This window comes from Ceratotherium simum, chromosome 9 (assembly GCF_057802395.1).
Source record: "Ceratotherium simum simum isolate JZ-2026a chromosome 9, ASM5780239v1, whole genome shotgun sequence".
In the NCBI taxonomy this organism is placed as follows: domain Eukaryota; kingdom Metazoa; phylum Chordata; class Mammalia; order Perissodactyla; family Rhinocerotidae; genus Ceratotherium; species Ceratotherium simum.
This window is the reverse complement of record NC_141908.1, coordinates 60,834,976-60,846,173: the sequence shown is the minus strand read 5'-3', so window position 1 is coordinate 60,846,173 and position 11,198 is coordinate 60,834,976.

The window sequence follows — 11,198 nt, the reverse complement described above, 5'->3', positions numbered from 1 at the left end:
CATTGCATGAATAATCTACACTTTATCCATTGTACTATTGATGAGACTTTGGGTAGTTTCTAGTTTGAGGCTATTTGAATAATGCTGTAATGATCATTCTATTAAATGTTTTTTGTTGTTGTTGTTAAATGTATGTTTGGATTTCCATTGGAAATATACCTAGGAGTGGTTGGCTGGACCATGGAGTATATGCATGTTCAACTATAGCAGACTCTGAAAATATTTTTCCAAAGTGGTTGTATTCACTTTACATTCTCACCAGCAATGTCTGAGAATTCTGGTTGCTTCATATCTTTGTCAGCATTTACTATTGTCAGTATATGTAATTTTAGCTGTGCTAATGGATGTTTTCTAGTCAGAGTGACCTTTTAAAACTATAAATAAGATTATATCTCTTCCCTTCTTAAACAGTCCTCCAACTGTTTCTACTCTCACCTAGAATAAAATCCAAACTTCTTATCGTAGCTTACAGACCACTGCATGATCTATCCCCTGCCTATTTCTCATTTCCTTTTTTTTTTTCTTTTTTTTTTTGTGAGGGAGATCAGCCCTGAGCTAACATCCATGCTAATCCTCCTTTTTTGCTGAAGAAGACCGGCTCTGAGCTAACATCTATTGCCAATCCTCTGCCTTTTTTTCCCCAAAGCCCCAGTAGATAGTTGTATGTCATAGTTGCACATCCTTCCAGTTGCTGTATGTGGGACGTGGCCTCAGCATGGCCGGAGAAGCGGTGCATCGGTGCGTGCCCGGGATCTGAAGCCGGGCCGCCAGTAGAGGAGCGCACGCACTTAACCGCTAAGCCACAGGACCGGACCTCTCATTTCATTTTATATCACAATCTCCCTTAGTCTCTAGATTTTAGACCCACAGACTTTGTTTCTGTCTTTTGAAAATTACAAACTCTTTCTCACTTTAGAACTTTTATACTAAATTTTTACCCCAGATCTTTAAATATTCAGCTTATTGAGATTTTAATTCTAATATTATAATGTTTCTTTAAAAAGCTGATCATTTAGGCAGAAATAAGGAGAGCAGACATGATTTGAAAAGCTCACTTTGATTGGGGTGTAGTATCAAAGTTTGGGAACAGTGCAACTTCTAAAATCACTGTTTTGTTTTTCCTCTGGATTTAGGCTTAGGCTTTGCTGTCAGCAATGATCAATTGGAATGTGTCGCCCAGGCAAGGAGAGAAAACACTCTTCAATAGCCTTTTGGAGACTCTGGGGTTGAAAAAGTGTTGACTTGACTCAGGATCTCTTTCTGATCTGCAGAAGTTTCTTTTCTAAATAGATCTAGGAGGAAGAGTGCATTTTCCTTTGTGGAAGACTGTATAGTTTCAGCACTAATAGTTTAAATACTGTACACTATGATTTATTGAGAAATGGAAAGCACATCTATCATTTTTGGAAATCCTTTCACTTTAGCATGTCTTTCATAAATCATTCTTGTCACGCACTATGAAAGAATCATCGGCTGTTTCACTTTTACTATTTTCTTTGTCAGTGTTCTGAAATTTTAATTGATTATGTATTTATTGAAAGGAAAAGACTGACATGATCTTCTACCTTTCACTTCTTATAATAGTCCTGGTTTCACACGGACTTAAGGCAATTATGATTGTAGTATTATTTATTATTCTAGAAGTATAATAATTAATCATAATTGTAAAAGCTTTAATTTTTGCTATTTTGTATTATTAAGAACTGGTAAAGAGTTAAACAGGGAAATAAAGTGGCAATTAATACAAATATTAAATGAACATATTAGGTAGATAAGTTTGGAAAGACCAATATATTCTTTTTGAGGCAACAAATATTAATAAAATCTAAATCATAAAACAATAATAGATATATCGTAATTCTAATCTTTATAGATTCATTTGGTGTACTTGCCTCATAAAAAATATAGTTGTCAAACTGTTTCATGTTTCTTTGGAAACTCTTCACATCTAGTGAGAATGAATTAACAGAAGGATGCCGACCTTGCCCCTTCAAAATTTACAAGCAAGAAAATTCCTAAAAGATTACATAAACATCAATGATAGATAATCTTCAACTCAAACATAAAAAAGGACATAAAAATATGAACAGAAGAGTGTTAGAGAAAACCGAGGTGTCCAAAACACATTTTGTACTCTCTAATCAAACTTCAAAACAACAGATTTTATCACAACAATTTAAAAAGAAAAGCTTTTAAAGTTTTTTGGCAATGGTGGTTAAGAATTTCAACAGAAATTTTGTTGAAATGATTGCTTCAGACTTCCAGCCATTTTTAGTAGTTGATAATGAAGGCTTTTTATGATTTACTTATGCTATGGATGTTAGTACAAAAGTCTGTCTAGGAAATATGCTACTAAAAAACTGTTTCCTGAATTACATTCTTTAGGGCATAGAAAAGTTTAGACATTATTAAGTGGACCAGTTGAAGTAAGAATCTATGTATAGTGACTGCAGGAACAATCTAGGGATGACAGTCCTGAGAAATTATTTTTCTCAGACAATTATACAAAAACTTAGAAAAACAATGACTAAAATTTTTAGTAATCTGAAGTAATAAGCATTTGTGATAAAATCTTTTTTATTCTTATATCCATGATGGCGATATTTGGCTTTAAGTGCATATAACATTCAGCTTTCAGTGAAAATGTATACTCAGTGAAAGTATATTCAGTGAAATGTAAATACTGCACCACCAGTATTTATTTATTCATTAGTGATATGCATGTACTAATAGTCCCAATATTTTAAGTAACAGGCCTACTATATTAAATAACTAGTAAGTTAAGTATATTATGATATGAACAGAGAAATGGCAATTGAAAAAGGCTGAGAGGTAAAGATGGTATAAACAACATTTTAAAATGTCAGCTTGTTGATTATTATGGCTTCCTAAAATCATTAGGTAATATTTTAAGAAATAAAATTAGGGCAATGCATTCATCATAAATGAAAGTTAGCATAAATCCATTTTATAAAGAGTCTTTATAATTTCAAATTTTCAAAGGCTTAGATTGTCAATGCTTTCAATTCCTAATGTGGCTGTTGAAGAGAGCATCCTAACAGGAGTGTCAGCTTCCCCCATTTCTTACTGTTTTCTCATGCTTGCATTATTATTATGCTGCCTTTAATCTTTCGTTTATTTACAGGAATATTTTTAAGCCACTTGTGCATTTTCCGAGAATAAATTTAGTGAATACTGTATAGGATAATCTATAAACTAATTTAACTGCTTACAAGTAAACTTTGAAGAGTCATAGTAACCTGGCTGCTTGAGGCTCTCTGTTCCTCTCTCACCATTCCAACAGCCAAATTGTCTTTTACGTCTGTTTCATTGCCATGCTTTCTTTTGGTTATGGTCTCTGGTGGGAACCTTTAAGATGGTTTAAATAGATAATTATTTCCAAAGGTTTCTCTTGCTCTATGTTTGTAGCTACTATCTCAAATAATTTTAATGTAGTCTGTCTTGATTTCTTTTATATAAAAGAATAACAGTTCTATAGTTGGAAAGGGTTTTAAAGCTAAGGTATATCAATTCCCTCATTTTTATTGTTAATTTCCTTCCAATAAATTAGTTTTTAATTTTTGTCCCTCTTCAACTTATCAATGCTTCTGTCTTCTAGTTATCCACCTGAAAGCAGATGGCCTATTTTTAAGTCAAAACAATGCTATACTCAAAGAATATTAACTTAAAAGAGATTCTTGATAATTAATAATGACATTTCAAACATTTTCTGAGAACACGTTTTGGCAAAGATTTTCTCAGTGCAATGTATTTGCATTCTCAATACATGTTCTTAAATGCTGAAGGCAGGGTTACATAATTTTTAAGATAGTTATTTTTTTTCCACTGCACTATAACATAAAAAACACATTTTTAAAAGAATTGGATAATTTGCATGAAAAAATAAGTTCATTTACATATATCAGAATTTACTAGTTATGGCAAGTGGCATGCACATGGATTAGAAATAATTTATCTTATTGTAGTTCTTGGAGTCTTGATTCTATTATCTTACCTCCATTATCAAACGTTCTAAGCATCTTGACAAAAACATTCACTAGTGATGTGTTTGAATGATGTAACGAACTCAGGTGGCATGGAAATCTGTTTTCTGTTAATTTAAGAGAAGCTTCACAGAAACCTTTTCTTTGGTTAAGGTTCTATTTATTGTCTAGAGTGCCTTGTGTCAACTGAAAGCTCTGAAGTCAGGGAAACAGTTACTGTGAGCACTACTGAAATTAAATTTGCCATGTGAATCATTGCCCAGTTGTGATGTCAGGTAACACATTATGTTTGTTCGCATTTCTTCACTTTACATGAATGTTATGAACCAGATAGCATTGACGAGGCTTTACAGATTTAATACTTCAAGTGTTTCTCTGTTTAAACATTTGAAAGGAGCTCTTGAAATCTTAACAGGATATCTATGAGATTATGCACATTCTTTGCAAGGAATTTCTTTCAAATTGTATGATGAATTATGGCTAATGGAACACTTATTTTGCCAAATTATATTCTGAGACCAGATTTTTTTCTGTGAGATGGCAGAAAGAAGAATTTCTAAGGCAGTTATCCAACATTGGAAGATATGCCTTGGAAAATAATAATAATAATGGCATGAATAAAAATAATGATAATATTATTAACCATTTATTGAGGGCTTACTATGTGTCGGGCATTGTGTCGAGGGCTGTGCATACCTTATTTCATTAGTATAACTCTATGAGATAAGTAGTAATATTATCTCCATTTTAACAGATGAAGATTTTGAAGCTCTGAGAAAAAAGTTAAATAACTTGCCAAAGTTCACATGAGTGGAAGTGATGAAATAGGAATTTAAATCTAGGTCTGCTTAATTCCAGAGCCTACACTCTTAACCGCCTCACTAGATACATCATCCTGGGAGATGTTACAGCCTAGGCCAGAAGATGGGCTTGGCAAGGATATGTAAGAAAGGCTTCCAACATCAGTTAGATGGTTGAACCAAGTGAATTAAAACTTTCAAACCCTAAGAATCTGTGATTCTATGTTTATATCAGTAAGAAATGTATTTTTATGCACCTTTAAACTTCAGAAGCAGAATCGTGACTACAGTTTCATCAAAGATAGATTTAAAATCAGTTTTAATTTAAAACACTAAAAAGGAATATGAAATAGTTTAGAAAATTTAGTTCCAAAACAAATGTTCTCTTCAAATTGTGGGTTAAATTTAGTCAAAGAAAAATGGTGCAACTCCTTTGAGAGATGCCTTGCTTCAGGCCTTTGTACCTCATTTAAATATTGAAGTCCCTTCTCCACTGGTCTCCCTACCTAAGACTAATCTCAGTATGCCATTTATTCCTGTTCATGTGAGTCACCACAGAAAGCCCCAGATTTCCTGGCCACTCCAATCTTCAGCAAAATCCTGATATTCTTGACCTCTTGAATGGTCCCTTTACCTTCTTGCTCTAGTGGAAACTGGCCTCTCCCACGATGCCACTCCTTCCCTGCAGCCTTCTCAGGTGGTGGCTGCCTTTCATTCTACAGTTCTTATACAACTGGACCTGAAGATGATGCTTTCAGATCATTCTTTTTCCATTCTCTGTAAAACTGAATTTCATGCCAAATTGTCCACTGCTTCCCCTTATTGTTGTTATCAACTAACTCATGGGACTCCTCCAACCCCCATTTCTCTATGATTGTAGTTCCTGACTCACTATCACTTTCTCTAACATTGTGCCATTATTGGTAAAGATGAAGCCTCCAATAATTGGCCTCTCATTTTTTTTTTTTTTTTTGCAAGGAGATCAGCCCTGAGCTAACATCCGATGCCAATCCTCCTCTTTTTTTTTGCTAAGGAAGATTTGCCCTGAGCTAACATCCGTGCCCATCTTCCTCTACTTTATATGGAACACCACCACAGCATGGCTTGACAAGCGGTGCGTCGTGCATGCCCGGGATCCGAACCTGCAAACCCCGGGCCGCTGAAGCGGAGTGCGCGCACTTAACTGCTGTGCAACCGGCCTCCCATTTTTTGATCTTCTCTTCTACAATGATCGATCCTCCACATTACCTCAGCCACCTACAGCCATCGCGAAAAGACTCCTCTCCCTCTTATTCTGCTGTGCATTTTCTTTCCCCTTACCCCCATTCCCAGCTGCAACTGTGTTATTTATCACCTTATAAGAGACCATGCAATTTATAATTTATTATGCTTGTTTTTAGTTGTTTGTTTCTCCCAGAAAGAATGTAAACTCCTCAAGATCAGATTTTTTTTTTACTGATTGTAGGAGATATTGGCTAGTTATTTTTCAAATTTGTTTCCTTCTTCCCTGGCCCCACAGGTAGACGATACTTCTCAGCCACCCTGGCTGTTTGATGTATCCTTGTGATTTGTTTCTGGCCAACAGAATGTGAACAAAGTGATGGGTACCATGTGGAGGCCTGGCCTCTATGTCTCTCTCTTCCCCCATTTGCTGTGTGGACATAGAGAATCCAACCAATGACTGATGCTCTCTACAGGATAGTGGAGCCACAAGATAGAAACAACCTGGGTTCCTGAATCACCTGCTGATGGCTGCTCACCAAGCACACTAATTGATCTCTTACCTGACACAGGAGTAGAAGTCTATTGTGTTGAGCCTTGAAAATTATTGGGTCGTTTGTTATAGCACTTAGCCTATTCTGAATCATGCAGTGATGCATCCCAGGCACCTAGAATTGTGACATGGTGATTGTTCATTAACAGATGTATTTTTCCTTTTTTCTTCAATATAATAGAATTAAAGGTCTCAAAATCACTAGTACCTCTCAACCAGTATTTCAGAACTGGTAATATACTAAGGCTAACAGAGAGTATGGCTTGGCTGGAACTGCCCTGAATCCTGATGATCTGTGCCAAGAAAGTAGTTGCCCAGAGCATGATTTCCCTGGAAAAACAGGTCTTACTCTAACAACAGGATAGAAAGGCTAATGAAATACTCTGTGAATTAGTATATTCCAGACAAAGTTTACAAATTATTTATTTATTTATTTCATGGTATGTAAATCCTTTGTTTAGAGCTCAGGGCATTTTTGCTGGACTGGATAAAGACTAATTCAACTGGTTACTTTTCATTCTCACATTTACTTTCTTTATAGTAAGAGTTCTCTATTAGGCTGAACAGCATTAATGCCCTTATTTTAATGCTAATCTTATGATTATCTTAGATATTTGAGGTCAGAAATGTACTGCTTCTCTTCTAGGATTCTCTAAGATTTACCAAACATTTACCAAAAATGTTTCTCTTTTTCTTCCGAGATGGATGAAAAATCAGATGACTTTGAATGACTATGAATGCACAAATAAAAAATTTCCAGGGAAAAGCTAAGTAAGATATAAAGATAATACCTAAATTCAGAATAATCAGGCTTTCTGCCTGATTTCATGTGTGTATCAACTTACCTTAACCAAATGTTACTATTTGCACAAATGAAATTATATAATGCAGACAGTACAAACTGTTTAAATAACCCTGCCCATAAGTAGTATGAATACACACACATATCTCACCAAAAGAACCCTAATAACTTGGTGAAGGAAGGAAAATAATATATGCTAGGAATATTATTGTTACTTCTCTTTTCTGTATTATATGTTTTTTAAATTGGAACAAAGTTTCTGTTTTACTTTTACATATAGTGAATGATTTGTAGCAATAATATAATCTAGACTGAAAAAGGCATTTGTTTTTCTAAGTACACAATTTGATCATATTTAGAGACATTTGCCAGAGATCTGCAAATCATATTTTGATTTCCTAATTCATTCTTTTCTTCCGCCACATGCTATACATTCTATGTATAATACAATACCATGTTGCTGATTATATTATCATTAATTCTTGATTTATGTGTAATGCATGACTTTTAAATATCCTGTGTTATTTCAGAATTATTGGTTTTATGTCTTTTTGGATTAGTAATACTTGTAATTTTAAAGAGGCAAAATCTGAATTAACAAAAACATAGCTCTGGTTTGCAAATTAAAGTAGAAGACTATGTTAGGAAAAACTTCAATAAGAATTGATTGTGTTTGGTGTTTATTATAATTTTTTGAAGATTTTTCTTGAAAAGCCTATTCAAATATATTTCTATCACTTTTTGAAACACTTTTTCCCATAAGAACCAGCTTTTTCAAGGTATTTCAAAACCTTGATGATTTAAGGATTCCAAACTTCTATAATCCAAACTGTATTACATTTGAGAACATCAAAGTAGTTTACAAATATTAATTTCTTTTATAGTGTATACTGGTATACAGTTATCTTCACTATATTATAAGCAGTATAAGCTGGGTTTAAAATCTTAAACATATTTCTGCTTCCTGTTAGTCTTGTAAATTGTGATTTTAGAAAATGTTTAGTTGCTTATCCAAATGGAACATTCTTCCAGGAGTGGTCTGCAGACATTTAGAGAACACGTACTGGTCAGTTTTTCCATTGTAGAGTTGCTGTTTGACCTTAGTGTGACCTATCTGAGGGAACCCAGAACCACAAGTGGAATCTGGTTCCAAGTGGGGAAAATATCTTGTACTAGTGTTGCATGAACTAGGGAAGTACCAAAGAGGCCTAACCTACTCCAGATGGAAGTTTAGTTACTGGGAAAAAGGACCTCACCATAAAGGAAAGTGGAAATTCTTAATTTTGGGGAAATGCTCTAGCATTCTTATTAAAAAAAATAATCCCTAAAAATCCAAGGAGAAGCAGCACCTGCCTCCTTGGTCTGTGTGTTTTTGAATAAAATCCCAAGTGTATTTTTGACCTCAGCATAGTTTATTGAGAGCAGTTGGCAGGCACAGATTTGGGCCCAAATTCCCCTAATCTGCCTTCCAAATTCCTTCTTGCATTTTGCTTGGTCGTACCCTGTACATTTTGACTTGGCATTTCAGCATTTGTCACTGATCCTATTTTAAAAATCAAGCTTGCCGTTGTTTTGGCTCAGGTACTTTAAAAACAAAGATTGAAAAGCAACAAACTATTCAGGAGGTCTTGGGAAAGAAGGCAAAGCCAACTGTTTCCTGTTACTAAGAGTTGAATCGGAACATAGGTTTCTTCAGGCTCTGGTCTCGTCTTCTGCCCGTTATTTCTCCTCCGGAGTCTGAGCAAATATCATATCAACTGACTTAAGATGAGAATAAAAGCAAATTCAATTTCTAAATTTCAGAGAAGTTCTTTGGGAAAAACACAAAGTTGGGAAAGAAGATGTTTATTTTAAATTTGTGATAGGAATTAAATGGTACAGAAGCCAGATCCTAGGAGAAACTGTGATATTTGTTTTAGGGCAAGATATTCCCATTTCTACATACCTCTCCTAGTCCCTACTTTCCTGACCCTCAGATACTGCTGTGATAAGCACTGTTATTTAACTTTCTTGAAGGTCTATCTTCTTCAAAACTTACTTGTCCTATGTATTAACCTCTCAGAGAACTGGAACTAATTAGTTGATCAATTAATGCAAGCGAAGGTGTTGAAGAATAACTGATAAATGTATTAGCTTTTACATTTAAATAAGCATTACTGATGTCTTTATTCTAGTCATAGAAATTTCTGGTTTTGTGATAAGACATTTCTGAGGCTTTTTTTGGTCAGATAGGCTTTCCAGTAGCCAGCAAATCACATTACATAGTCAACAGCCTAATCTGCTTACATGCAAATAAATGTAGACCAATTTTTTTTTCAGATGTTTGCCCATGTACACTTCCTATGTAATCTGAAGAGTATGCCAAGTGTCTGTATGGATTATGAGTTTTAATTAGCACTTACTGGGTACTGCTGGTTAAATAGGCCTGATTGATAAAAAAGCAACTTACAAGAAATAAATTCTAATATTCTTGACTAATTGGTTTTTGTTTAGAGCTCTTTTACTAAAGCTGATGTCCTATGCTCATCGTCAAAGGCAGGAAGGCATAAGATGGAGGGTTAAATTATATCAACCCCAGTTGGTTCTCTGTGACTTCACTTTTCTCCTGTTTTTTTTGGAGGAGAGATTCATTTTAGGAGGTGACAGTCCTATTAGGCAGATGTGGACAGCAAGAAGGTGATAGATTAGAAAGGACAGGCTGGAAATTTAAAATAGGATTTCTACAAAGGGATAAAACCCGAGCACTCAAGATGTACAAATACCTCTGTATTTTGCAAATTCAATTATTGACCAGGGCTGCCTATGAGGCATTTTTCATTAAATCCTAATTTTACATCTATTTACTCCTAATAATCCCTGATAACATACTTCCAATTTGCTTTTTTTTTTTTAGTTTACAATGTGAATTCATCTATAGAAGAAGCCGTGACTACAGTTAGTTGAAAGTATCTGTTAAAGATGGAATTATAAAAATTATTTGAAAGTAACCATATTGATGAAATTTCAACTTGAGGGTAAAAACAGGAAATGGATAAATTTTTCAATAACTTCTGCTACTCTTTCAGTTGCAGTTCTTTCAAGTTATCCATCTTTCCTGCTGGGTAATGAGCCTCCTTAATAACATTTCAATTAAATTACATAACATTCTGTCATTTATAGTTAAGAAAAAATTTCATTTTTGTTATTAACACTCCTTTCTTCTTCTCCACACTTGTTCTCTGGTATTAGTTTGGTGAGGAGGGAAAGGGAAAAGATTTGTCCTTACAGCAACAGTGCACAGCAAGTTGGCTATATGCTCCTTGGTTGATTGTAACTTTTGGTTGATTGTAACTTTTGCTGCTGGATGAGGACCACCCCTTCTGTGGTGGTGAAATTGCTTATTTGTCTATTGCTGGCTGGGCTTTCAACTGTCTGGTGGGCTTTCAAATGCTGCCACTCTTGTGGGATGCCCAGTTGCTAGTTCTTTATAGGACCTGATAGTGGCCTCCTGATGCACAGCACCCTGTTATGGGATATCTGCCTTTGTCTCAACCTTTTCTTTACCTTCTTACCTCCCACAGCAGATGCACCACCTATGATGCCTTGCTTTTGGCATACACCTATTCAGGGAGTGGCCTCCTGAAGGGGGGAGCAGCAAAATGCCTTTAGCTGTGTCACTTTCTCCTTTGTCTAGCAGTATTGCAGAGGTCCTTGGGTATCCTTGCAACAGCATCTGATGGGAATGCAAGCTATCCTCCTGACACTTCGTGTCTCTGATTTGCCCCTTCTGCCCCTTCTCTATACCCTAGCTGCATCAGGTGCTTTGCTTATCAGGAGCT